Here is a 26235-nt window from a genome sequence, read left to right on the forward strand (position 1 = left end):
GCCGAAACACATGGGGTCGCCATGAGTTGAATTTGACTCAATGGCAACTGGTTAACTGGTTAGGTGGATTGTGGCACCCATCTTGTGATCACAGGGGGCTCTGGCCTTTGGATAAAGCTGATGTCACAGAAGATACAATGAAAAAATGGAAAGAAAATAAGTCCTCGATGGTGTTTTTGAGCCGCTGTGTCAAACCAATTCTGAAGTTCAGTAAGCCAAAAATTCCCTTATTTTTTTTTAAGTTGGCTGTTATTGGAATTGTTACTTACAACATAATGAGCATTAAGGCATAAAGATTGTATTTTCTATTTTCTTCTTAAACCAAGTTACTTACAAGGATGTTTTTAAAATCTCAGGTGAAGTTCTTTTCTCTATATTTTATTTTGTTGTTGGTTCTGACTCATAGCAGCAACCCTATGTACAACAGAACAAAATGCTGCCCGCTTCTGTGCCATCCTCACAGTCATTGCTACGTTTGAGCCCATTGTTGCAGCCGCCGTGTCAATCCATCTCACTGATGGTCTTCCTCTTTTTTCCCCGACCCTCTATCAAGCATGATATCCTTCTGCAGAGACTGATCCCTCCTGATAATATGTCCAAAGTACATGAGACAGTCTCGCTATCCTTGCTTCTAAGGAGCATTCTGATTGTACTTCTTCCAAGGCAGATTTGTTTGTTCTTCTGGCAGTCCATGGTATATTCAATATTCTTCATCAACACCATAATTCAAATGTATCAATTCCTCTTTGGTCTTCTTATTCATTGTCCAGCTTTCACGTGCATATATGAGGTGATTGAAAAGACCATGGCTTGAGTCAGGGGCACCTTAGTTCTCAAAGTGACATCTTTGCTTTCTAACACTTTAAAGAGGTCTTCTGCAGCAGATTTGCCTAATGCAAAATGATTCCTCCTGCTTGATTCTTTAAAAAATTCTAGTGCCTTTGTCTTACTGTATAATTTTTTAATAACCTTGTCTGTATCTACAAAGTATCTTGATGGAATTTTGATAGAAATTGTGTTAAACCTATATATCAATTTGGAGAGAACTCAGTATGTTGAGTCTCTGAATCCAGGAGCACAGAATCTCTCCATTTACTTAGGTCTTTGATTCCTTTTATCGGTGTGCGTAGCTTTTGTCATACACGTACGTGTTTTGTTACATTTACACCCAAGTATTTTTAAGCAATGGTTAATGGTATTTTTTTTTAATTTTTCAGTGCCCACATGTTCATTGCCAGTATATAGAAGTACAATTAATTTTTCTATGTTTATCTTGTATCCTGCAATGTTGCTGAACTCACTTATTCTAAGAGTTTTTTTTTCCTTTTAGTAGATTCCTTGAGATTTTTTATGTGGATAATCATGTCTTCTGCAAATAGTAACAGTTTTATTTCTTCCTTTTCTAATCCACATGCCTTTACTTCATTTTCTTACCTTATTGCACTGACTAGAACTTCTAGCACCATGCTGAATAAGAATGATGAGAGCAGACATCCTTGCCTTATTCCCAATCTTAGGGGGAGAGAATTTAGTCTTTTAGTGAATAATTAGCCGTAGGCTTTTTTTGTAGATACTCTTTACCAAGTTGAGGGAGTTCCCCTCTGTTCCTATTTCTTTGAGAGTTTTTTTTTTCTAATCATCAGTGGGTGTTGAGTTTTGTTAAATGATTCTTCTACAACTATTGATATGATCAATTGATTTTTTTCTTCTTTAGCCTGTTAATACCCTGGATTACATTGACCGATTTTTCAAATATTGAACCAGCCTTGCATGCCTAGACTAAATCCCACTAGGTCATGGTGTATAATTCTTTTAATATAATGCTGAATTGTATTTGCTAATATTTTGTTGAGGATTTTTGCATACATATGAATGACAGATATTGGTCTGTAGTTTAATTTTTTTGTACTGACTTTGTTTTTGGTATCAGGGTAATATTAGCTTTATAAAATGAATTGGAACGTGTTTCCTCCTCTTCTATTTTCTGAAAGAGCTTGTGTAGAATTGCTGTTAAGTCTTCTTTAAACATTTGGTGGAATTTCCAAGCAAAACAATCTGAGCCTTGAGATTTTTGGGGGGAGAAGGAGGAGTTTTTTAATTAAAAATTCAATTTCCTAAATAGCTACGGGGCAATTCAAATGATCTATTTTATATTAGGTGAACTGTGACAGTTCGTGTTTTCAAGAAAGGGGTCTATTTCACTTAAGTTGTCAGATTTATGTGTGTGGAATTGTTCAAAGTATTCCTTTATCAATCTTTTGGTGCCTCTATAGTCTATAGTGTTAGCCCATTTCATTCATGATATTGGTGCTTTGTGTCTCCTCTTGCTCTCTTTTGTTTTTTTCCTTTGTCAGTCTTGCTAGGGATTTGTCAATTTTAGTCATCTTTGCAAAGAACTGACTCTCTGTTTTATTGATTTTTCTCCATTGTGTTTATATTTTCGATTTCATTGATTTCTGCTCTTTATTATCCCCTTCCTTTGCTTCCTTTGAATTTATTTTGCTTTTCTTTTTCTAGGCTCTGAAGTGGAAATTTAGAACATTGATTTGAAACTTATCCTCTTTTCTAATGTATGCATTTAGTGTTATAAATTTCCCTCTCAGCATGGCTTATAAATATGTCGTTTAGTTTCCAAGCGTTTCAAGATTATTCTTTATCCTTGATGATCTTCTTTCTAGGTTTAGATATCTTGCCAAACTTGGGTAGTTTTCACTTATTGATAGAGTAGTGTTGAAGTTTGCAATTTTAACTGTGCGCTTGTTTATTTCTCTTTTCAGTTCTATCAGTTTTTGCTTCATGTATTTTGCAGCTCTGTTGTTTAGTCCATACACATTTAGAGTTGCTACATCTTAGTGGGTTGATCCTTTTATACAACATCCTTCTCTGTCTGGTCATTTTCTTTGCTCTGAAATTTGCTTTACCTGATACTAAGATAGCTACTCCTGCTTTCCTTGGATTAATGTTTGCCTGATATACCTTTTTACTATCCTTTTACTTTTAACCTGTGCTATGGATTGAATTGCGTCCCCCCAAAAATGTGTAGCAATTTGGCTAGGCAATGATTCCCAGTATTGTGTGGTTGTCCGTTTTGTGATCAGATGTGATTATCCTATGTCTTGTAAATCCTAACTTTTATGATGTTATTGAGGCAGGATTAGAGGCAGTTATGTTAATGAGGTAGGACTTAATCTACAAGATTAGGTTGTACCTTGAGTCAATCTCTTTTGAGATATAAAAGAGAGAAATGAGCAAAGAGGACAGGGACCTCATGCTACCAAGAAAGAGGTGCTGGGAGCAGAGCACATTCTTTGGACATGGGGTCCCTGTGCTGAGAAGCTCCTAGACCAGGGGAAGATTGATGACAAGAACCACCCCCCGAAGCCAACAGAGAGAGAAAGCCTTCCCCTGGAGCTAGTGCCCTGAATTCTAGCCTCCTATGGAGTCCTGGTGGCAGAGTGGTTAAGAGTTTGCCTGCTAACCAAAATATTGGCAGTTCAAATCCATCAGCTGCTCCTTGAAAACTCTATGGGGCTGTTCTACTCTGTCTTATAGGGTTGATGTAAGTTGGAATCAATTTGATGGCCATGAGTTTATACTGTTTTTGAATTTATCTATTTCTATAACATTTTTTTTTTAAATAACATTTTTAGTGATAGGGTCACTATGAGTCAGAATTGACTCGATGGCAATGTTTTTTTTTTTTCCACGTATTACGTTATAAACACGTAACTTATCACCATCTACTGATGTCATTTTACCAGTTTGAATGAAGTGTAGAAATCTTACCTCTACTATGTCCCTTTTTCCCTCCTGCATTTATAATTGGCCTAAATATTTCCTGTCGATACATTTAGAACCACTTCAGTGTTATAATTTTTGCTTCAACTGTCAAACATGATTTTGAAAATTTAAGAGAACAAGGAAAACTTGTTGTATTTACCCATATTTTTGCTTATCATGTCTTCCTTCCTTCCTGATGTTCCAATGTTTCTTTTATTATTTTCTTTCTGTTTAGAGAACTTCCTTTATCCATTCTTTTAGGCTAGGTCTGCCGGTGAAAATTTTGTTTACCTTCACCTGAGAATGCCTTCATTTCCCCTTCAGTCCTGTAGGATATTTTTGCTGACAGTTCTTTCCCTTTAGCTTTTTACTTGAACAAATATGGAACCACTTCCTTCTAGCCTTGATGGTTTCTGATAAGAAATTCACTATCATTCAAATTGTTTTTCCCCATAGGTAAGGTGTCATTATTTTTCTGGCTGTTTGCAAAATTTTTAGTTTTCAAAATGTTAATTATGAAACAGTACTAAAAATGATGAAGAGAAACCAGATAACTGGGAGCTCCTAAAAATCAAACACCTATGCTCATCTAAAGACTTCACCAAAAGAGTAAAAAGACCACCTACAGATTGGGAAAAAATTTTCAGCTATGACATCTCTGACCAACGCCTGATCTCTAAAATCTATATGATTCTGTTAAAACTCAACCACAAAAAGACAAACAACCCAATCAAGAAGTGGGCAAAGGATATGAACACGCACTTCACTAAAGAAGATATTCAGGCAGCTAACAGATACATGAGAAAATGCTCTCGATCATTAGCCATTAGAGAAATGCAAATTAAAACTACGATGAGATTCCATCTCACTCCAACAAGGCTGGCATTAATCCAAAAAACACAAAATAATGAACGTTGGAGAGGCTGCGGAGAGATTGGGACTCTTATACACTGCTGGTGGGAATGTAAAATGGTCCAACCACTTTGGAAATCTATCTGGCGTTTTCTTAAAAAGTTAGAAATAGAACTACCATACAACCCAGAAATCTCACTCCTCGGAATATACCCTAGAGAAATAAGAGCCTTTACACAAACAGATATATGCACACCCATGTTTATTGCAGCAGTGTTTACAATAGCAAAAAGCTGGAAGCAACCAAGGTGTCCATCAGCAGATGAATGGTTAAATAAATTATGGTATATTCACACAATGGAATACTACGCATCGATGAAGAACAGTGACGAATCTGTGAAACATTTCATAACATGGAGGAACCTAGAAGGCATTATGCTGAGTGAAATTAGTCAGATGCAAAAGGACAAAAATTGTATAAGACCACTATTATAAGATCTTGAGAAATAGTATAAGCTGAGAAGAACACATTCTTTTGTGGTTACGAGAGGGGGGAGGGAGGGAGGGTGGGAGAGGGTTATTTACTGATTAGTTAGTAGATAAGAACTACTTTAGGTGAAGGGAAGGACAATACTTAACACAGGGAAGGTCAGCTCAACTGGACTGGACCAAAAGCAAAGAAGTTTCCGGGATAAACTGAATGCTTCGAAGGTCAGCGGAGCAAGGGCGGGGGTTTGGGGTCTATGGCTGAAGGGGACTTCTAAGTCAATTGGCAAAATAAATTCTATTAAGAAAACATTCTGCATTCCACTTTGAAGTGTGGTGTCTGGGGTCTTAAATGCTGACAAGCGGCCATCTAAGATGCGTCAATTGGTCTCAACCCACCTGGATCAAAGGAGAATGAAGAACACCAAGGTCACACAATAACTATGAGCCCAAGAGACAGAAAGGGCCACATGAACCAGAGACTTACATCATCCTGAGACCAGAAGAACTAGATGGTGCCCGGCCACATCTGATGACTGCCCTGACAGGGAGCACAACAGAGAACCCCTGAGGGAGCAGGAGAACAGTGGGATGCAGACCCCAAATTCTCATAAAAAGACCAGGCTTAATGGTCTGACTGAGACCAGAAGAATCCCGGCGGTCAGGGTCCCCAAACCTTCTGTTGGCCCAGGACAGGAACCATTCCCGAAGACAACTCATCAGACATGGAAGGGACTGGACAATGGGTTGGAGAGAGATGCTGACGAAGAGTGAGCTACTTGTATCAGGTGGACACTTGAGACTGTGTTGGCATCTCCTGTCTGGAGGGGAGATGGGAGGGTAGAGAGGGTTAGAAACTGGCAAAACGGTCACGAAAGGAGAGACTGGAAGGAGGGAGCGGGCTGGCTCATTAGGGGGAGAGTAAGTGGGAGTATGGAGTAAGGTGTATATAAGCTAATATGTGACAGACTGACTTGATTTGTAAACTTTCACTTAAAGCACAATAAAAACTATTTTTTAAAAATATTAAAAAATGTTAATTATGATGAATCTTGGTGTGGATTTCTCTAGGTTTTATCCTATTTTGGGTTCACTCAGCTAATTGCATCTGTAGGCTTAGGTCTCTTGCCAAATTTGAGCAGTTTTCAGCCATTTTTTTTTAAGTACTTTTTTGTTTGTTTACCTGTGTTATTTTATTTTTATTTCTTATTGTACTTTAGATGAAGGTTTTTAGAACAAACTAGCTTCTCATTAAACAGTTAGTACACATATTATTTTATGTGTACTAAAATGACATGACAATAGTCTCCCTTCTTGACCTTGTTGTTGTTGTTAGGTGCCGTTGAGTTGGTTTCGACTCATAGCAACCCTATGCACAGGTAGAATGAAACACTGCCTGGTCCTACGCCATCCTTACGACTATTGTTATGCTTGAGTTCATAGTTGCAGCCACTGTGTCAATCCACTTCATTGAGGGTCTTCCTCTTTTCTGCTGACCTTGTACTTTGCCAAGCATGATGTCCTTCTCCAGGGCTTGATCCCTCCTGACAACATGTCCAAAGTATGTAAGACGCAGTCTCGCCATCCTTGCTTCTAAGGAGCATTCTGGTTGTACTTCTTCTAAGACAGATTTGTTCATTCTTTTGGCAGTCCATGGTATATTCAATATTCTTCAGGAACACCACAATTCAAAGGCGTCAATTCTTCTTCCGTCTTCTTTATTCATTGTCCAGCTTTCACATGCATATGATGCTGTTGAAAATACCATGGCTTGGGTCAGGCACACCTTAGTCTTCAAGGTGACCTCTTTGCTCTTCAACACTTTAAAGAGGTCCTTTGCAGCAGATTTACCCAATGCAATGCATCTTTTGATTTCTTGACTGCTGCTTCCATGGGTGTTGATTGTGGATCCAAGTAAAATGAAATCCTTGACAACTTCAATCTTTTCTCCGTTTATCACGATGTTGCTCATTGGTCCAGTTGCAAGGATTTTTGTTTTCTCCATGTTGAGGTGCAATCCATACTGAAGGCTGTGGTTTTTTATTAGTAAGTGCTTCAAGTCCTCTTCACTTTCAGCAAGCAAGGTTGAGTTATCTGCATAATGCAGGTTGTTAATGAGTCTTCCTCCAATCCTGATGCCCTGTTCCTCTTCATATAATCCAGCTTCTCGGACTATTTGCTCAGCATACAGATTGAATAGGTATGGTGAAAGAATACAACCGTGACACACACCTTTCCTGACTTTAAACCAATCAGTATCCCCTTGTTCTGTCCGAACAACTGCCTCTTGATCTATGTCAAGGTTCCTCATGAGCACAATTAAGTGTTCTGGAATTCCCATTCTTCACAATGTTATCCATAATTTGTTATGGTCCACACAGTTGAATGTCTTTGCATAGTCAATAAGACACAGGTAAACATCCTTCTGGTATTCTCTGCTCTCAGCCAGGATCCATCTGACATCAGCAACGATATCCCTGGTTCCACGTCCTCTTCTGAAACCAGACTGAATTTCTGGCAGTTCCCTGTCAATATACTGCTGCAGCCATTTTTGAATGGTCTTCACCAAAATTTTGCTTGTGTGTGATATTAATGATATTGTTCTGTAATTTCCACATTTGGTTGGATCACCTTTCTTGGGAATAGGCATAAATATGGATCTCTTCCAGTCAGTTGGCCAGGAAGCTATCTTCCATATTTCTTGGCATAGATGAGAGAGCACCTCCAGCACTGCATCTGTTTGTTGAAATATCTGAGTTGATAATCCATCAATTCCTGGAGCCTTGTTTTTTGCCAATGCCTTCATATGCCACCTCTTGACATGGCTGAACATCAACTAATTCTTTTTGGTATAATGACTCTGTGTATTCCTTCCATCTTCTTTTGATGCTTCCTGCATCGTTTAGTATTTTCCCCATAGAATCCTTCACTATTGCAACTCGGGGCTTGAATTTTTTCTTCAGTTCTTTCAGCTTGAGAAATCCCGAGCATGTTCTTCCCTTTTGGTTTTCCACCTCCAGCTCTTTGCACATGTTATTATAATACTTTGTCTTCTCGAGACGCCCTTTGAAATCTTCTGTTCAGTTCTTTTACTTCATCAATTCTTCCTTTTCCTTTAGCTGCTCGACATTCGAGAGCAAGTTTCAGAGTCTCCTCTGATATCCGTCTTGGTCTTTTCTTTCTTTCCTGTCTTTTCAATGACCTCTTGCTTTCTTCATGTATGATATCCTTGATGTCATTCCACAACTCGCCTGGTCTTTGGTCACTAGTGTTCAATGTGTCAAATCTATTCTTGAGATGGTCTCTAAATTCAGGTGGGATATACTCAAGGTCATATTTTGGCTCTCGTGGACTTGCTCTGATTTTCTTCAGTTTCAGCTTGAATTTGCATATGAGGAATTGATGGTCTGTTCCACAGTCGGCCCCTGGCCTTGTTCTGACTGATGATATTGAGCTTTTTCATTGTCTCTTTCCACCGATGTAGTCAATTTGATTTCTGTGTGTTCCATCTGGCGAGGTCCATGCGTATAGTCACTGTTTATGTTGGTGAAAGAAGGTATTTGCAATGAAGAAGTCGTTGGTCTTGCAAAATTCTATCATTCGATCTCCGGCATTGTTTCTATCACCAAGGCCATATTTTCCAACTACTGATCCTTCTTCTTTGTTTCCAACTTTCGAATTCCAGTTGCCAGTAATTATCAATGCATCTTGATTGCATGTTCAATCAATTTCAGACTGCAGCAGCTGGTAAAAATCTTCTATTTCTTCATCTGTGGCCCTAGTGGTTGGTGCATAAATTTGAATAAGAGTCGTATTAACTGGTCTTCCTTGTAGGCATATGGATACTATCCTACCACTGACAGCATTGTAGTTCAGGATAGATCTTGAAACATTCTTTTTGACAATGAATGCAACACCATTCCCCTTCAAGTTGTCATTCCCAACATAGTAGACTATATAATTGTCCAATTCAAAATGGCCAATACCAGTCCATTTCAGCTCACTAATGCCTAGGATATGGATGTTTATGCGTTCCATTTCATTTTTGACGATTTCCAATTTTCCTAGATTCATTCTTCGTACATTCTAGGTTCTGATTATTAATTCCAGGTTCCCCCACATGTCTGTCAGTCGTACTGTGGGGGCTTGAGCGTTGCTGTGATGCTGGAAGCTAAGCTACCAGTATTCAGATACCAGCAAGTCACCCATGGAGGACAGGTTTCAGCTGAGCTTCCAGATTAAGACAGACTAGGAAGAAGGACCCGGCAGTCTACTTCTGAAAAGCATTAGCCAGTGAAAACTTTATGACTAGCAGCGGAACATTGTCTGATATAGTGCTGGAAGATGAGCCCCCCAGATTGGAAGGCACTCAAAAGATGACTGGGGAAGAGCTGCCTCCTCAAAGTAGAGTCTACCTTAACGACGTGGATGGAGTAAAGCTTTTGGGACCTTCTTTTGCTGGTGTGGCATGACTCAAAATGAGAAGAAATGGCTTCTTGACCTTGGGTTTCCCATTATCAGCTGTCCTGTCCCCTCCTGCCTTCTAGTCCTTGCACCTAGGCTGATGTGCCCCTTTAGTCTCTTTTTGTCTAATCTTTGAATGAAGGGTGAATCTCAGGAGTGACTTCATTACTGAGCTAAAAGAGTGTCCAGGGGCCATACTCTCGGGGTTTCTCCAGTGCCTGTCAAGTCAGTAAGCCTGGACTTTATTTATGAGTTAGAATTTTGTTTTATATTTTTCTCCAGCTCTGTCTGGGACCCTCTGTTGTGATCCCTATCAGAGCAGTCGGTGATGGTAGCTGAGCACCATCTAGTTGTACTGAAGTCAGTCTGGCGGAGGCTGTGGTAGTTGTGGTCCATTAGTCCTTTGGACCAATCTCTCCCTTGTGTCTTTAGTTTTCTTCATTCTCTCTTGCTCCAGATGGGGTAAGACCAGTGGAGTATCTTAGATGGCCATTCACAGGCTTTTAACACCTCAGATGCTACTCACCAAAGCCTATCTGCCTTTTTCTCTCTGCTTTTCATCTTCTTAAGTTTATTTTATATATAATACCCAGGGTTTTTAGTTCCACTTAATGGAAGGAATAGGGAAAATTATGCCTACTCTATCTTTTCAGAAGTAGAGTCTCGCAGGTGGATTTTTGCTACCTTTTTATTGCAAACTTCTGAATGTATTGCAGTTGACTTTATATATTCCATGCATGGTTTCAACATTCTGGAATTTGTTGAGATGTCATTTAAGTCATAATACATGGTTAATTTCTGTGAATGTTCCATGTGTGTTTAAAAATAATGTGTATTTCTTGTTGGTATAATAGCTTAAATCCTCTAAGATTTTTTTAGTTTTAATTTTGGTGAAAATATACACAGCAGAACATACACCCATTCACCAGTTTCTACACGTACAATTCAATAACATTGGTTACATTCTACATGTTGTGTCACCATTCTTGCTATCTCTACCTGTATTGTTTCACCACCGTTGACTTAGACTCACTATCTCCTAAACTTCTCATTTATGCCTTAAAGTTACTGTTGACAATTTGGTCTCATACAGATAATACTTTAAAACAGCAAAATGCTCATGTCTAACATTCTTTACTAGTTTAGCTAAACAGTCCTTTAGTTTAAAGATGGCTTCAGAGAATAATTTCAGTTCATGGTTTGAAGCTTTTCTCAGGGCAATAGATTCAAGGGTCTATGATTTTAATATCCTAAAATCTTTCTCATTTTTTATGTACTTGATCCGTTAGCCTCTGGGAAGTATGTTAAAGTCAACTGTGTGGATTTTTCAATTTCTCCTCATATTTCTGTCCACTTTTACTTTGTTTAAAAGCTATGTTCAAAGTCTCCCATAAATGAACATGAATATTGTACTAGTTTCATGACTGCCAAAACAAATTATCACAATCTCAGTGGCTTAAAAAAAAAAAAGCAGAAATTTATTCCTTCACAGTTTCGGAGGCCAGAAGTCCAAGATTAAGGTGTTGGCAGGGCCATGCTTCCTCTGGTGTCTCTAGGGCAGAAGCTGTTCCTTGCCTCTTCAAGCTTCTGGTGGCTGCCTGTCATTCCTTAGCTTTCCTTGTTTTGTGGCTGCATAATTTCAGTCTCTGCCTCTGTCTTAACATCGTCTTCTCCTCTGTGTTGGTATCTGTCCTCTTCTGTCTCTTATAAGGACACTTCTCATTGCATTTAGGGCCTACTCAGATAATCCAAAGTAACCTTCTCATCTCAAAATCCTTAATTGCAACTGCAAAGACTTTTTCCAAATAAGGTCACATTCACAGTATCCAGAATCAAGATGTGGACATATCTTTTATTTATTTTTTTTTTTTGGGGGGGGTGGCATTTAGCCCACTAAAACTATTGTAGTTCCTTGGGGATTGTACTTTTTATAAATATGAAATTTTCCCCCTTTTAATGCTTTCTGCTTTTAATTCGATTTTGCTTGGCATTAATATTGCTGTATTTGCTTTCTTTATGTTTTTTTTTAAAAGCATAACTTTTTTATTCTTTTGTTTTCCATCTTTTTATCATTTTGTTTTTGGTGTTTCTCTTGCAAACAGCATGTAGCAAAATTACTTTTAATCCAATCTGAGTATATGTCACTTTAATAGATGAGTGCCACGTAACACATTATTTTTTCTCTGATATGTTTGGACTTCTTGCATTTTATTCCTTTTTCTAGTTTTTCCTTTTACTGGATTAATCGGGTTTTCTTTATTTCTTCTAATGATTTGAAAGATGTACATTCTATTTATATTCTTTTAATGATGACCCTTAAACTTTTTTACACTTTTTATTGACATATTCGTGCAGAAAAGTACACATCACGAACAAAACACACCAAGGAACTAGCGCCCAGGTTAAGAAACAGAATATTTTTAGTACCCAGAAGCCCCCCTGTGTACCCATCCAGTCATTGCCCCTTACTTTTTAATATAATATTTGTTTTTAACATAACATTAAAACACAATTTTCTATCAATATCTAGAGTTAATTATTACTGACTGGCCCCAGAACAAGAAGAGATTCATAGAAAGTATTTATTTTCCTACTCCCCCCATCTCCTATATCACCTTGTAAAAATCGTGCAGTAGCATCAGAGGTCCTCTAACCTCCCGAGGAGGAGAGAGAATCACCATCAGCAGCAACCCAAAGCTGATAGCTTTATAAGGTGGACGGCAGACATACTTCCACCCTCCAATTTTTTTACGAGTTCTGACACCAGTTTTCTATCCCATGGCGCTCTCTACTTCTCTGCTGGGTTCGATAAGTCATCGCAGTGGCCACACAGAACTCACAGGCCATACTCGCAGTTATCATATTATTTAGGGAAGTAACAGGTTACAATTCAGGATTAGGAAGTGCTCAGGATACAGTTCTTTGATCAGAACAGCCTCTTTTCAGCTGTGCCTGAAGGCTGGCCTCTTTCTTTCTCTCTCTCCCTCTGTGTCTCTGCCTCTTGGCCCCTTGACCTGGCCTATCTGCCCTGGTCAGGCAAGTGTTACAAAGCACTTTAGCTCACCAATAAATGCCTGGAGGCACTCACACTCTGTCAGCAAGCCTTCTGCCCGAAAGTGCTCATCTCTCTTGCTCCATGGATTGGTCCACCACACTGTCTCACATCAGTCTTCTGGTTCTGCTGCTGCCATTTTTCTGCCATTGCTTCTTGCTGTCTTGTTCCATCTTTGTCTCTGATTTTAGGAGGTTTTCAGGGCAGGGACCTCAGGTCCAAATGGCTGCTCTGCTCCCTTCTCTTGACAGTGAGGTCCCCTCTTTCTGCCTCTGGAATGGCTCATTTTAAGCCTAGTGGGATGGCAAAACTGACCAATCCCCTTGTTAGGGTTCCATACATCTCATTTGCATAGTCTCACACCCAAAGGGTTTCATGCACCATATTTGCATTATTAGCAAGGTGTCCAATCCCCTTGGTGCGCCACAAGAACCTTATTTGCATAACTCCTCTCAATCATTACGTGGCGAATTATAAGCAAGACACTGGTGAGAAAGGCCATATGAAGGCAATTCATTGCACTGCACACTTCAAATTTAAAATCTAGATTACTGCTTCCATTTTAAAACATCAATTAAAACTTATTTAGAATTATCAATAAGTTAATGTTTTCTCTGCACACTGCTGCTTCATGAGTCTCGTGTCTTCCTCTGGAATTCTGGGGTGACATTTGTCACTCTTGTCAGCTGCCCAGCATCTGAACTCCCTTCCAGTGCTTCAGAAACCCCCTACATCAGCGAGATCCTGCTTTTCACTAGAAAACTGGAAAGTACCAGATATTTGCTTTCCTAGCTTCCCTTGTAGCTAGGGCCCAAGCATTTTACCTGGGTTTACAGTCAGATCTGCTTGCCCCAAGCCCACACAGAGTCTGCTCTGGTGATAGCAGGTGGCAGCTCCACCTGGTCTCCACCTGCAGGTGGGGCCTTGTTCTAAGGGCAGCAACCATTCACCATTGAGTGTTTGAGATAGATCCATATCGATGTGCCCCAAACTGTGGCACATTCATTCTCACAGCTGCGTAGTATCCCGCTGCATGAGTCCCCTCCCCACATTCTGCTGTTTATGAACATTTGTGTTGTTTCCATTTTTTGGTCATTACAAATAATGGTGCTGTGAGAAGTCTTGTACATATCTCCTAGGGCACATGGCCCCACCCTCAAGACAGTTAAATCAGAAACTTTGGGGGTGAGGTCCAGGTATTAGCATTTATTTTTATACATTTCAAGCTGACAGAAAAATTGCAATAGTATAAAGAACTCCAAGATGCCCTTTACCCAGAGTCTCTAGTTGTTAACATATTGTCTCAGTGACTTTATCATTCTCTGTCTTTTTTCTGAAGATTTGAGAATAAATTAGAGACATTGTGTCCCTTTACCCCCTAAATACTTCATTGTGCATTTTCTAAGGAAAAGAGCATTTTCTTACATAACTACAATACAGTTATCAACTTTAGGAATTTTAATATTGATACAATGCTACTACCAATAGTCCCAAAAATGTTATTTGTAACTATTTTTTTCCTAACCTAGGGGCCAAGCCAGGACCATACCTCTTTAGTTTCCTGTGGCAAGCTAAGTAAGTAATAGCCCCCAAAAATATCCAGGTCCTAATCCCTAAAGCCTGTGAATGTTACCTTATATGGCAAAAGGGACTTTGCAGATGTGATTAAAGATCTTGAGATAGGGAGATTATCCAGGATTATCTGGGTGGGCCTTAAATGTAATCACAAGCCTCTTTCTAAGAGGGAGGTGAGACAGTCAAAAGAGAAAGTAGAAGATGTGATGAGGGAAGCAAGAGGGTGGCATGGTGCAAGGAAGGGGCCATGAGCCAAGGAATGCAGCAGGCAGCCTCAAGGAGCCAGAAAAGGCAAGGAAAGGGGTTCTCCTCTAGAGCCTCCAGGAGGAACCAGCCCTGCCAACACCTTGACTGTAACCCAGTGAAACTGATTTCAGACTTCTGGCTTCCAGAACTATAAGAGAATAAATTGTATTGTTTTAAGCCACCAAGTTTGTGGTCAATTTTTACAGAAATCATAGAAAACGAATACCGTTCCTTAAACCCCCAAAATCCCAACTCATTGCCATTGAGTTGATTCTGACTCTTGGCCAGCTCCTATATTACAGAGTAGAGCTACTGCATAGGGTTTTCTCAGCTGTGTCTTTATGAAAGCAGGTCATCAGGCCTGTCTTCCGCGGCACCACTGGGTGGGTTTAAACCACTGACCTTTAGGTTCGCAGCTGATTGTGCCACCCAGGGACCTACAGTTCCGTAACCTGTTTGCTTTCATTACTGACATTTTTGAAAAGTGCAGTGCAGTTATCATGTAGAATGTCTCTCAATTTATATTTGTCTGATGTGTCCTCATGCTCGGATTCAGGTTATGTTTCCTTGGCAGGAATATTACATAAGTGATGTTATCAGTGCATCATATCAGGAAACACTTGATATTACTTTGATGCATTCCTGGAGATGTTAACTTAGATCACTTGGTTAAGGTGGAACTCGTTAGGTTTCTCCACTGTCAAGATACCTTTTTTCCTTTTGTTATTCAGAAGTACTTCGGTAGGGAAATACTTTGAGACTATGGAAATAGCCCGTTCCTTATCAAACTTGAACCCACAAATTTCAGCATCTGTTGATGGTTCTTGCCTGAATCAATTATTGCCAGATGGTTAAAAAAAAAAAAAAAAACTCCCTCTTTTTTTTTTTTTTTAAACCTTTAGGTGATTTGAATTTATTCCCTTTTCTTTATAACCGAAAGAGTCCACTAAGACAAAAAGAATCATGACACTGATCCTGAGTCAGGATAAGGAGTCTCAGCAGGTAGGCTGGTATGTTTGCACAGCAAAGAGACTAGTTAGTTCATCTGTCGCCTGGGGGCTCTTGTGCTCCAAGCGTGTGCTTTCCTTTGCTGGGACTTTGGATTTGGTGGCTCTAGCTCTGAAGCACGGCAGGAGGGAAAGTGCTCTTTGAGCTCTCTAGACTGAATTAGTTACTATCTTCTAAGTTGCTACCGCACCCTGCCAAAGCTGTTACGATACTTTGTTAAAATGTCTGTCTACCCCTTAAGATTATAAACTTTGCGATAGCAGGAACTCAGAAACATAACCCATGCTCTAAGGAGCAGAAGCTGCTCTAATTGGTTAAAGGAGGATGGAACACACTAAAAAAGGCACCTCCTTGGATTTATCTCGATGTGCCTCATGCCACGCTTTTATACGTTTCTAATGTCTTTTTACTCTAGTCTTAACAATGATTGCCAAAGTACCACCTTCACACTTGGAGAATGAGCTCCCTGTCTGCCCCTGGCTCAACAAGGTCAGCCCCAGCCATGCATCTGCTGGGGCCATGTTTCCCTTGTTCTCTGTTGTAATGTAACTCCAGTGCCTGGCATGCTGCGTAATAAATATTTCTTACATGTATATGTGTGTGTGTGTGTGTGTGTGTGTATAATACATACATGCACACACATACATAGATTTATATATTTTGTTGTTGTTGAGAATATACACAACAAATAAACACCAATTCCACAGTTTCTACAGGTACCATTTAGTGACATTGATTACATTCTTTGGGTTCTGTAACCTTTCTCACCCTCATTTTCTCAGTTGTTCTCCTCCCATTAACAGAATTCACCGCCTCCTAAGGTTCGTGTCGAATCTTTTGAGTTGCAGGTGTCGATTTGGTCTCATAAAGGCAGTTCTTAAAAAAGCATAATGCTCAAGGCAGACATTTTAAAAATTATTATGATTGTACTTTAGATGGTTTACAGAACATACTAGCTTCTCATTAAACAATTAGTACACATATTGTTTTATGACATTGGTTTCCAACCCCACCTCATGTCAGCACTCTCCCTTCTCAATCTTGAGTTCTCTATTACCAGCTTTCCTGTCCCCTCCTGCCTTCTAGTCCTGGTCCCTGGGCTGGTGTACCCCATTAGTCTTCTTATGTTTTTAGGGGCCTGTCTAATCTTTGGCTGATGGGTGAACCTCAGGAGTGACTTCATTACTGAGCTAAAAGTGTATCTGGGAGCCATACTCTTGGGGTTTCTCCAGTCTCTGTCAGGCCAGTAAGACTGGTCATTTTTTGTGAGTTAGAATTTTGTTGTAATTTTTTTCCAGCTCTGTCCAAGGCCCTCTATTGTGATCCCTGTCAGAGAAGTCAGTGGTGGCAACTGGGCACCATCTAGTTGTGTTGGGCTCAGTCTGGTGGAGGCTGTGGTAGTTGTGGTCCATTAGTCCTTTGGACTAATCATTGCCTTGTGTCTTTGGTTTTCTTCATTCTCCCTTGTTCCAGATGGGGTGAGACCAGTGGAGTATCTTAGATGGCCACTCACAAGTTGTTAACACCTCAGATGGTACTCACCAAACCAGAATGTCATTTCCTTATGAAGTGTGTTATGCCAATTGAACTAGATGTTACCTGAGAACCATGGTCCTCACAGTCCTCAGCCGAGTAATTGGGCCTCTCAGGGAGTTTGAATGTGTCTATGGAGTGTCCATGACCTTACGGCAGACATTTTTTTACTAGTTAAGCTAACCTATTGTTTGGTTTTAAGAAGATTTCAGGGTATATTTTTGGTTTAAGGTTTAAAATGTGTCTTAGGGCAATAGTTTTAGGGGTTCATCCAACCTTCATGGCTCCAGGAAGTCTGGAGTCCATGAGAATTTTAAATTCTGTTCTGCATTTTTACCCTTTTGATCAGGATTATTCTATGGAATCTTTGATCAAAACATCCAGTAATGGGAGATGGATACCATCCAATTCTGGTCTCATTGCAAAGAAGGCAGTTGTTCATGGAGGCAATTAGCCACACATTCCATATCCTCCTCTGTCTTAGTTATCTAGTGCTGCTATAACAGAAACACCACAAGTGGGTGGTGTTAACAAACAAATTTATTTTCTCACAGTTTAGGAAGCTGCAAGTCCAAATTCAGGGTGCTGGCTCTAGGGGAAAGCTTTCTCTCTCTGTCGGCCCTGGAGAAAATTTATTGTCTCTTTGAGCTTCTCCTCCTGGGCCATCTTCATGTAGCTTGGCATTTCTTATCCCCCATCTCTGCTTCCTAGCTTGCTTGTTTAATCTTTCTATATCTCAAAAGAGATTGACTCAAGATATACCCTACACTAATCCTACCTCATCAAAATAACAAAGATAACTCATTGCCAAATGGGGTTATAACTACCACACATATTTTCAGGGGACATATTCAATCTATAACACTCTCCTATTCCTGACTCTCCTTCTTCCTCTGTTGTTACAAGTGAATAGAGACCAACTGTTGTGCCCTGATGGCCGCTTGCAAGCTTTTAAGACCTCAGGCACTACATATCAAACTAGAAGGTAGAACGGAGGCACTAAACATGCTATTAGGCCAATTAATTGGGATGTCCCATGAAACCATGACTTTAAACCTCCAGACCAAAAAATTAAATCCCATGAGGTTTTTAGTTGTACATAAGCAACCTCAGCAGCTACTCTTTTTTTGTCATTGTAAATACATCTATCACATAACTTTTGCCAATTCAGCTTTTTACAGGTGTACAACTTATTGACAGCAATTAGGATAATTGGCTGTGCAACCCTACTCTTCATCAATTTTCATCACTGTTAACCCTCCCCCTCTCCCCCTTCCCTTCTGCCCCTAGTAACCACTAATAAACTTTGCTCTCTATATATTTGTCTTTTCTTGGCTTTTTGTATAAGTGAGGTCATATAATGTTTGTCCTTTTGTGATTGACTTATTTCATTCAGCGTAATGTCTTCCAGCCCCATCCATATTGTAGCATGTATCGCGACTTCATTTGTCCTGCTGGCTGAGTAGTATTTCATTGTATGTACATACCACATTTTGTTTATCCATTCATCTGTTGATGGGCATTTAGGTTGTTTCCACCTTTTGGCTACTGTGAGTGGTGCTGCAGTGCACGTTACATTGGTGTACAAGTCTCTGTTTGAGCTCTGTTTTCAAGTCTTTTGGGTATATACCTAGGAGTGGAATTGCTGGGTCATATGGTAGTTCTGGAAACCCTGGTAGCGTAGTAGTTAAGAGCTATGGCTGCTAACCAAAAGGTTGGCAGTTCGAATCCACCAGGTGCTCCTTGGAAACCCTTTGGGGCAGTTCTTCTCTGTCCTGTAGGTTCACTATGAGTTGGAATTGACTCAATGGCAACTTTTTTTTTAAATGTTAATTCTATTTTTAGTTTTTTGAGGAACCATCACAGTGTTTTCCACAAAGGCTGTACCATTTTGCATTCCCACCAGCAATGGCTAAGAAGAGTTCCAGCTCCCCCACAACCTCGCCAACATTTGTTGTTTTCTTTTTTTTTAATCTTAGTCATCCGAATAAGAGTGAAATGATATCTCATTTTGGTTTTGATTTGCATCTCTCTGGTGGTGAATGACGTTGTGAAACTTTTCATGTGTTTGGTGGCCATTTGAATGTCCTTTTTGGTGAAATGTCTATTCATGTCTTTTGCCCATTTATGCTTGGGTGATTTGTCTTTTTGCTGTTCAGTTGTCAAAGTTTTATATACATTTATTAGGTTCTGGTTAGATATAATGGTTTCTGAAGATATTCTCCCATTTGGTAGCTTGTCTTTTCACTTTTTTGATAAAGTCTTTTCATGGACAAAAGTTTTTAACTTTTACGAGGTCCATTTACTTGTTTCGTCTTTGCTGTTTGTGCTATTATTATTATATTAGATAATCTGCTGTTAAAAGCTAGGCCTGACTTAAAAATTATTTCTTGAATAAATGGATGAATACTAGCAAGCAGGTAGGCAGACAACAGCAGAAAAGGGTCTGTGATGTCCTTTATTGAGTAAAAACTCTGAATTTTAATGTACTCACATCCATCAATGTTTACATTTATGGTTTGTGCTTTTTGGATCTTGCTAAAAGAATCCCACTCTAAGGTGACAAAAATATTCTCCTATTAGCTTTATAATTTTACCACTTATTTTAAAGTCTTTAACCATCTAGAGTTTACTTTTGCATATGCTGTGAGGTAGGGATACAGCTTTGTAGTGTTTTTCTCCATTGGGTGAAGCAGCTACTCACCCGATCTGCTCATCTACCCATTTCCCACTGATGTCCTGCTACCTTTATCCCACATCAAACTTCCATATGTACATAAACTGCTTCTGAGTTCTCTATTCAGTTTCATTTGCTAGTCCTATACTGTATCATAGGGGGCACTGGTGGTTCAGTGGTAGAATTCTCACCTTCCATTCAGGAGACCTGGGTTTGATTCCTGGCTAACGCACCTTGTGCACAGCCACCACCCATCTGTCAGTTGGAGGCTTGCATATTGCTATGATGCTGAACAGGTTTCAGCAGGGCTTCCAGACAAGATGGACTATGAAGAAAGGCCTGGTGGTCTCCTTGCAAAATTAGCCAGTGAAAACCACAACGAGCCTATTCCCAACTGACCATGGGGATGGCGTAGGTCCATGGTGAGTGGGGTCATCACGAGTCCAGCAGCTAACAACAACACAAACAGAACCGTACTGGTTTTTTTTAGTTTGTTTTGTTTTTGTTTGTTGGCTATGACTTTTGTGATATGTCTTAATATCTGGTAGGGTGATTCCCTCCTCTTTTTTCTTCTTTTTCAAAATTGATGTGGTCATTCATGGACCTTGAAGCTACCACTTACATTTTAGAAAAATTTTGCCAAGTTTCTAGAAACTTAACTTACAAATTAATTTAGGGAGAATGGACATGTTTATAATATTAAGTTGTCCCATTCAAGCAAATAGTAACTCCATTTATACTGGTCTTTTATGTCCTTTAAGAGAGCTTCAAATTTTTCTCTATAAATTCTTTATTACTTTAATTTTTTGGCTGCTTTACAGTTTTGTTACTATTATGAACATTTTATTTCCTATAATTTCTAGTTGATTATTGCTGGTGTAAATATAAAAACAAAAGTCAAGCCCATTGCCGTCAAGTCTATTCCAACTCCTTGTGATCCTATAGGACAGAACAGAACTACTCCATAGAATTTCCAAGAAGCGGCTGGTGGCTGGTGGGTCACCATGAGTCACTATGAGTCAGAATCAACTCAATGGCAATGGATTTTTATCTTTACACTGGAGCACTGGTGGTGCAGTGGTTAAGGATCTGGCTGCAGTAAAAAGGCAATGATGCCAATATGAAAAGAAGATGAGAAATGTATTTATTTTGTATTTTGACAATATAACTCTTACACTTAACAAGAATGAATGTAGTCATAACCATAAAAGTGTAATCTGTGGCACCTGAAAGCAAATACTCTTTGTAACTCTTTAAATACTAAAAAAAAAAAACCCAAAAAACCTGTTGCTGGCAAGTCGATTCCAACTTACAGCAACCCGATAGGACAGAATAGAACTGTCCCATAGGGTTTCCAAGAAGTGGCTGGTGGAATTCTTTAAATGGACCTTTTAAAAATTATAATGCAAAGGTCTGTGGTCTCTGATTAGTCCGTCACTGTGCATTTAAACAATATGTTTTACTTTTTTTAATTAATTTTTTTTAATTGAGGAGTAATTAATACACAGAAAAATAAATCGTAAGTATATAGTTCAATCAGCTTTAACAAATGTATTCACCCATGTAATCACCACTTCTATCAAGAGAGAACTTTTCATTACCCCAGAAAATTTCCTTGTGCCCCTTCCCAGCCAGTCCTCCCAACCAAGCAATTGTTGATCTGATTTATATCAACATAGATTAGTTTTGCCTCTTCTAGAACTTCATATAAATGGACTTGTTACAGCATGTATTGTGGATTGAATTGTGTCCCCCCAAAACATGTATCAACTTGGCTAGACCATGATTCCCAATATGGTGTGATTGTCTACCATTTTGAGATCTGGTGTGATTATCCTACCTCTAAATCCCAACCTCTAAGATGTTAAGGGAAACCTGGTGGCGTAGTGATTAAGTGCTATGGTTGCTAACCGAAAGGTCAACAGTTGGGATCTACCAGGCACTCCTTGGAAACCCTATGGGGTTGTTCTACTCTGTCCTATAGGGTCACTATGAGTTGGAATCAATTCGACAGTTAATGGGTAACCCTGGTGGCATAGTGATTAAGAGCTACAGCTACTAACCAAAAGGTTGGGAGTTCAAATTAACCAGGCGCTGTTTGGAAACCCTATGGGGCAGTTATACTCTGTCCTGTACGTCGCTATGAGTCAGAATTGACTCAGCAGCAACCGGTTTGGTTTAGTTTTGGCTTATGATGTTAACGAGGCAGGATTAGAGGCAGTTATGTTAATGAGGCAGGACACAATCTGCAGGATTAGATTGTTCTTGAGTCAATCTCTTTTGAGATATAAAAAAGAGGATGGAGATCTCATACCACCAAGAAAAAAGTGCTGGGAGTAGAGCGTGTCCTTTGGACCTGGAATCCCTGTGCTGAGAAACTCCTAGACCAGGGGAAGATTGATGACAAGGACCTTCCCCTAGAGCCGAAAGAGAGAGAGGAGAGGAACCTCCTACCACCAAGAATGAAGAACCAGGAAGGCAGCACGTCCTTTGTACCCATGGTCCCTGCGCTGAGAAGCTCCTAGAACAGGGGAAAATTGATGATAAGGACCCTCCCCCAGACCCAACAGACAGAAAGCCTTCGCCTGGAGCTGGCATCCTGAATTTGGACTTCTAGCCTACTAGGCTGTGAGAGAATAAATTTCTCTTTGTTAAAGCCATCTGCTTGTGGTATTTCTGTTATAGCAGCACTAGATGACTAAGACAGTATGTATATCAAGCTGTTTTCACACAGTATGTTTTTGACATTCATCCTTGTGCATAGATGGTGTAGTTGTGTTCCTTTTTATTGCTGAGAAATACTCAATTGTATGGATATACTACGTTTATCCATTATTCTGTTAATGGATACTTGGCTGCTAACCAAAAGGTCAGTAGTTTGAATCCACCAGCTGCTCCTTGGAAACCCTATGGGGGTAGTTCCACTCTGTCCTATAAGGGTCACTATGAGATCCGTATTTATGCCTATTCCCAAGAAAGGCAATCCAACCGAATGCGGAAATTGTAGAACAATATCATTAATATCATACACAAGCAAAATTTTGCTGAAGATCATTCAAAAACGGCTGCAGCGGTATATAGACAGGGAACTGCCAGAAATTCAGGCCAGTTTCAGAAGAGGACGTGGAACCAGGGATATCATTGCTGATGTCAGATGGATCCTGGCTGAGAGCAGAGAATACCAGAAGGATGTTTACCTGTGTTTTATTGACTATGCAAAGGCATTCCACTGTGTGGATCATAACAAATTATGGATAACATTGTGAAGAATGGGAATTCCAGAACACTTAATTGTGCTCATGAGGAACCTTGACATAGATCAAGAGGCAGTTGTTCGGACAGAACAAGGGGATACTGATTGGTTTAAAGTCAGGAAAGGTGTGCGTCAGGGTTGTATTCTTTCACCATACCTATTCAATCTGTGTGCAGAGCAAATAATCCAAGAAGCTGGACTGTATGAAGAACGGGGCATCAGGATTGGGGGAAGACTCATTAACAACCTGCGTTATGCAGATGACACAACCTTGCTTGCTGAAAGTGAAGAGGACTTGAAGCACTTACTGATGAAGATCAGAGATCACAGCCTTCAGTATCGATTGCATCTCAACTTAAAGAAAACAAAAATCCTCACAACCGAACCAATGAGCAACATCATGACAAACAGAAAAGATTGAAGTTGTCAAGGATTTCATTTTACTTGGATCCACAATCAACACCCATGGAAGCAGCAGTCAAGAAATCAAATGACGCATTGCATTGGGTAAATCTGCTGCAAAGGACCTCTTCAAAGTGTTGAAGAGCAAAGATGTCACCCTGAAGACTAAGGTGCGCCTGACCCAAGCCATGGTATTTTCAATCGCATCATATGCATGTGAAAGCTGGGCAATGAATAAGGAAGACGGAAGAAGAGTTGACAACTTTGAATTGCGGTGTTGGTGAAGAATATTGAATATACCATGGACTGCCAAAAGAACGAACAAATCTGTCTTAGAAGGAGTACAGCCAGAATGCTCCTTAGAAGCAAGGATGGCGAGACTGCATTTTATATACTTCGGACATGTTGTCAGGAGCTATCAGTCCCTGGAGAAGGACATCATGCTTGGCAGAGTACAGGGTCAGCGGAAAAGAGGAAGACCCTCAATGAAGTGGATCGACACAGTGGCTGCAATACTGAGCTCAAGCATAACGACGATTGTAAGGATGGCACAGGACCAGGCAGTGTTTCGTTCTGTTGTGCATAGGGTCGCTATGAGTTGCTAGGAGTTGGAACTGACTCGACGGCACCTAACAACAACAACAACATGAGTTGGAATTGCCTAGCTTTTGGCAGGGATGGATTACCCAATAAGCAAGGTAGGCACAGCTTAATTGCACTCATTTGCTAATCTATAGTGTACAATTTCACCTGGTTTTCATATACTGTAAACTGGTGCTTGCTGTGCTTAGTGGATAATCCCCCCGTGGGTTTTGGCTATTGTAAATAAAGCTGTATGAATATTTGTGTACAAATCTTTGTGGACATACATTTTCCTCTCTCATGTATAAATACCTGGCAATGGAATTCCTGGGTCAGAGCTACATGCTTAACTTTGTATGTAACTGCCAAACAGTTTCCCAAAGTGGTTGTGCAATTTACACTCCCATTTACTTTTAATACTAAGAGTATTACATACAAAGCATGGATACTAAGAGTATTAAAAATCATTAAGAGTCTGGGACTGTGGACCACTGGACCTAATAGGATTGCTTCTCCAATCCTTTTTGTTTGGGGATTTTCCACCTCATCAGCCTGTTTAGAAACTGGGAGTTCTTCAGCAGTTTTTCTCTCTCTGACTTTGCCTCATTTGCTTCTGGACTTCCAGGTCCACGGTGGCATCTCTTTCTTCCTGACCAGCTTCTCTCTGAAGCCAAGTCACCGACTTGGTAGAGACTCCCCGATCATGTACCATCCATTCTTCGCTGACGCTGACACTCCCCTGCCCGATTCATGTTCCTGCCTCTTTACTCCGCTCAGAAGTGAGTTGACTCGACATCTCCTTTGAGAAGATGAACTTTGTTCTCTGTATTGGCAAGTCGCAAGGACCTCTGTTTTCTTTCTTCGTTACACAGTTCGGCTTCCTCAGATCCGACACCGCTGACTGGGAGAGTGAACTCTGCAGGCGGGGACGGGGGACTCCCAGTCTGCGTCCAGGGTCGCCAGAGCCCCACAGGGACCGCGTACTCGCTGGCAGCCCGCAGCCTGCCAAGGGGGGTGCGAGCTCTTATTCCCTCTATCTCTCATTTTCTCTCTTTTTAAAGTGTTGTTAAATACACACACACACACACACGCACACACGCACGCACGCACGCACGCACACAGACATATATAATTAGCCAGTTCAGCCCTTTATTTTTAAGCGCACAATTCAGTGCCGTTAATTCCATTCACAATGCTATGCACCCACCGCCACTATTCGTTTCCAAAGCTCTTTCATCACCCTTCTCTCGCTTCTGAAATTATTTATTAGGAGTCTTTAACGTTTTTTGTTTATCTGGAACACAACTAAAATCCTTTCCCATGGAGTCAGCCCCCCTTCTTCTCTGGCCCTTCGCTCCTCCCGGGGGTCTCTCCCAGGTCTATAGCAGAGCTTTTACACCGCCCCTGGAACATCTCCAGATCTGGTTTTTGAAGAGGGCCTCATCCGCCCAAGCTATTTCACCGTCTTGTCAGCATTCTATGGATTTCTATGAGCGCTTTATAAATAAAGGAGGTAAACCATTGGTTGCAGGTATTTTCTCCCAGTTTGTCATTTACTTGCTTTTTGGTTTTAGTTTTTTTCTTTTTTGCCCTACAGAAGTTTTTTATACTTTTTCTTTGTGATCTGTGATTTTGGGCCCTGGGAAAGGGAAGAAAGGTCTTCTTTTCCTCCAAGATAATGAATAAATTAATCCTTGTATTTAGGATTTTCTTTGGCTTCATTTTACATTCTAATATTTGATCTGACTGGTGGAAGTAGAGAGGAGAGAACCATTACTATTTTTGTGATTGGTTGTCCAGCTGTCCCAACAATGTTTATTTGATAAGGCCCTGTTTTCTACATTCATGTAACATTTAATCTTTAGTTTACTATTATATATATGATATTAAATTATACAATTTCATATCTTTATAGTAGAGTCTCATACTCTATTTTGTTCCATTGATATGAATAGGCAGTTTTCAGAAATACCTATGGCCAATATATCTGTTGGAAACCCTGGTGGCGTAGTGGTTAACAGCTATGACTGCTAACCAAAAGGTCAGCAGTTCAAATCCACTAGGCGCTCCCCAGAAACCCTATGGGGCACTTCTACTCTGTCCTTTAGGGTCATCATGAGTCAGAATTGACTCAATGGCAATGGCTTTGATTGGTTTTTGGAATATATCTGTTGAATAAAAATGTTCAACCCCCCCCCCAACAAGACATGTAAATCTAAATAATAACGAGGTAGCAGTTTTCATCTACTACTTTGGCAAAATTTAAAACTTTGAAGATATTCTGGCCTGGGAAGGGTATGAAGAAACAGTCATTCTTATACTGTG

Source organism: Loxodonta africana, chromosome 18, assembly GCF_030014295.1.
Source record: "Loxodonta africana isolate mLoxAfr1 chromosome 18, mLoxAfr1.hap2, whole genome shotgun sequence".
Classification (NCBI taxonomy): Eukaryota; Metazoa; Chordata; class Mammalia; order Proboscidea; family Elephantidae; genus Loxodonta; species Loxodonta africana.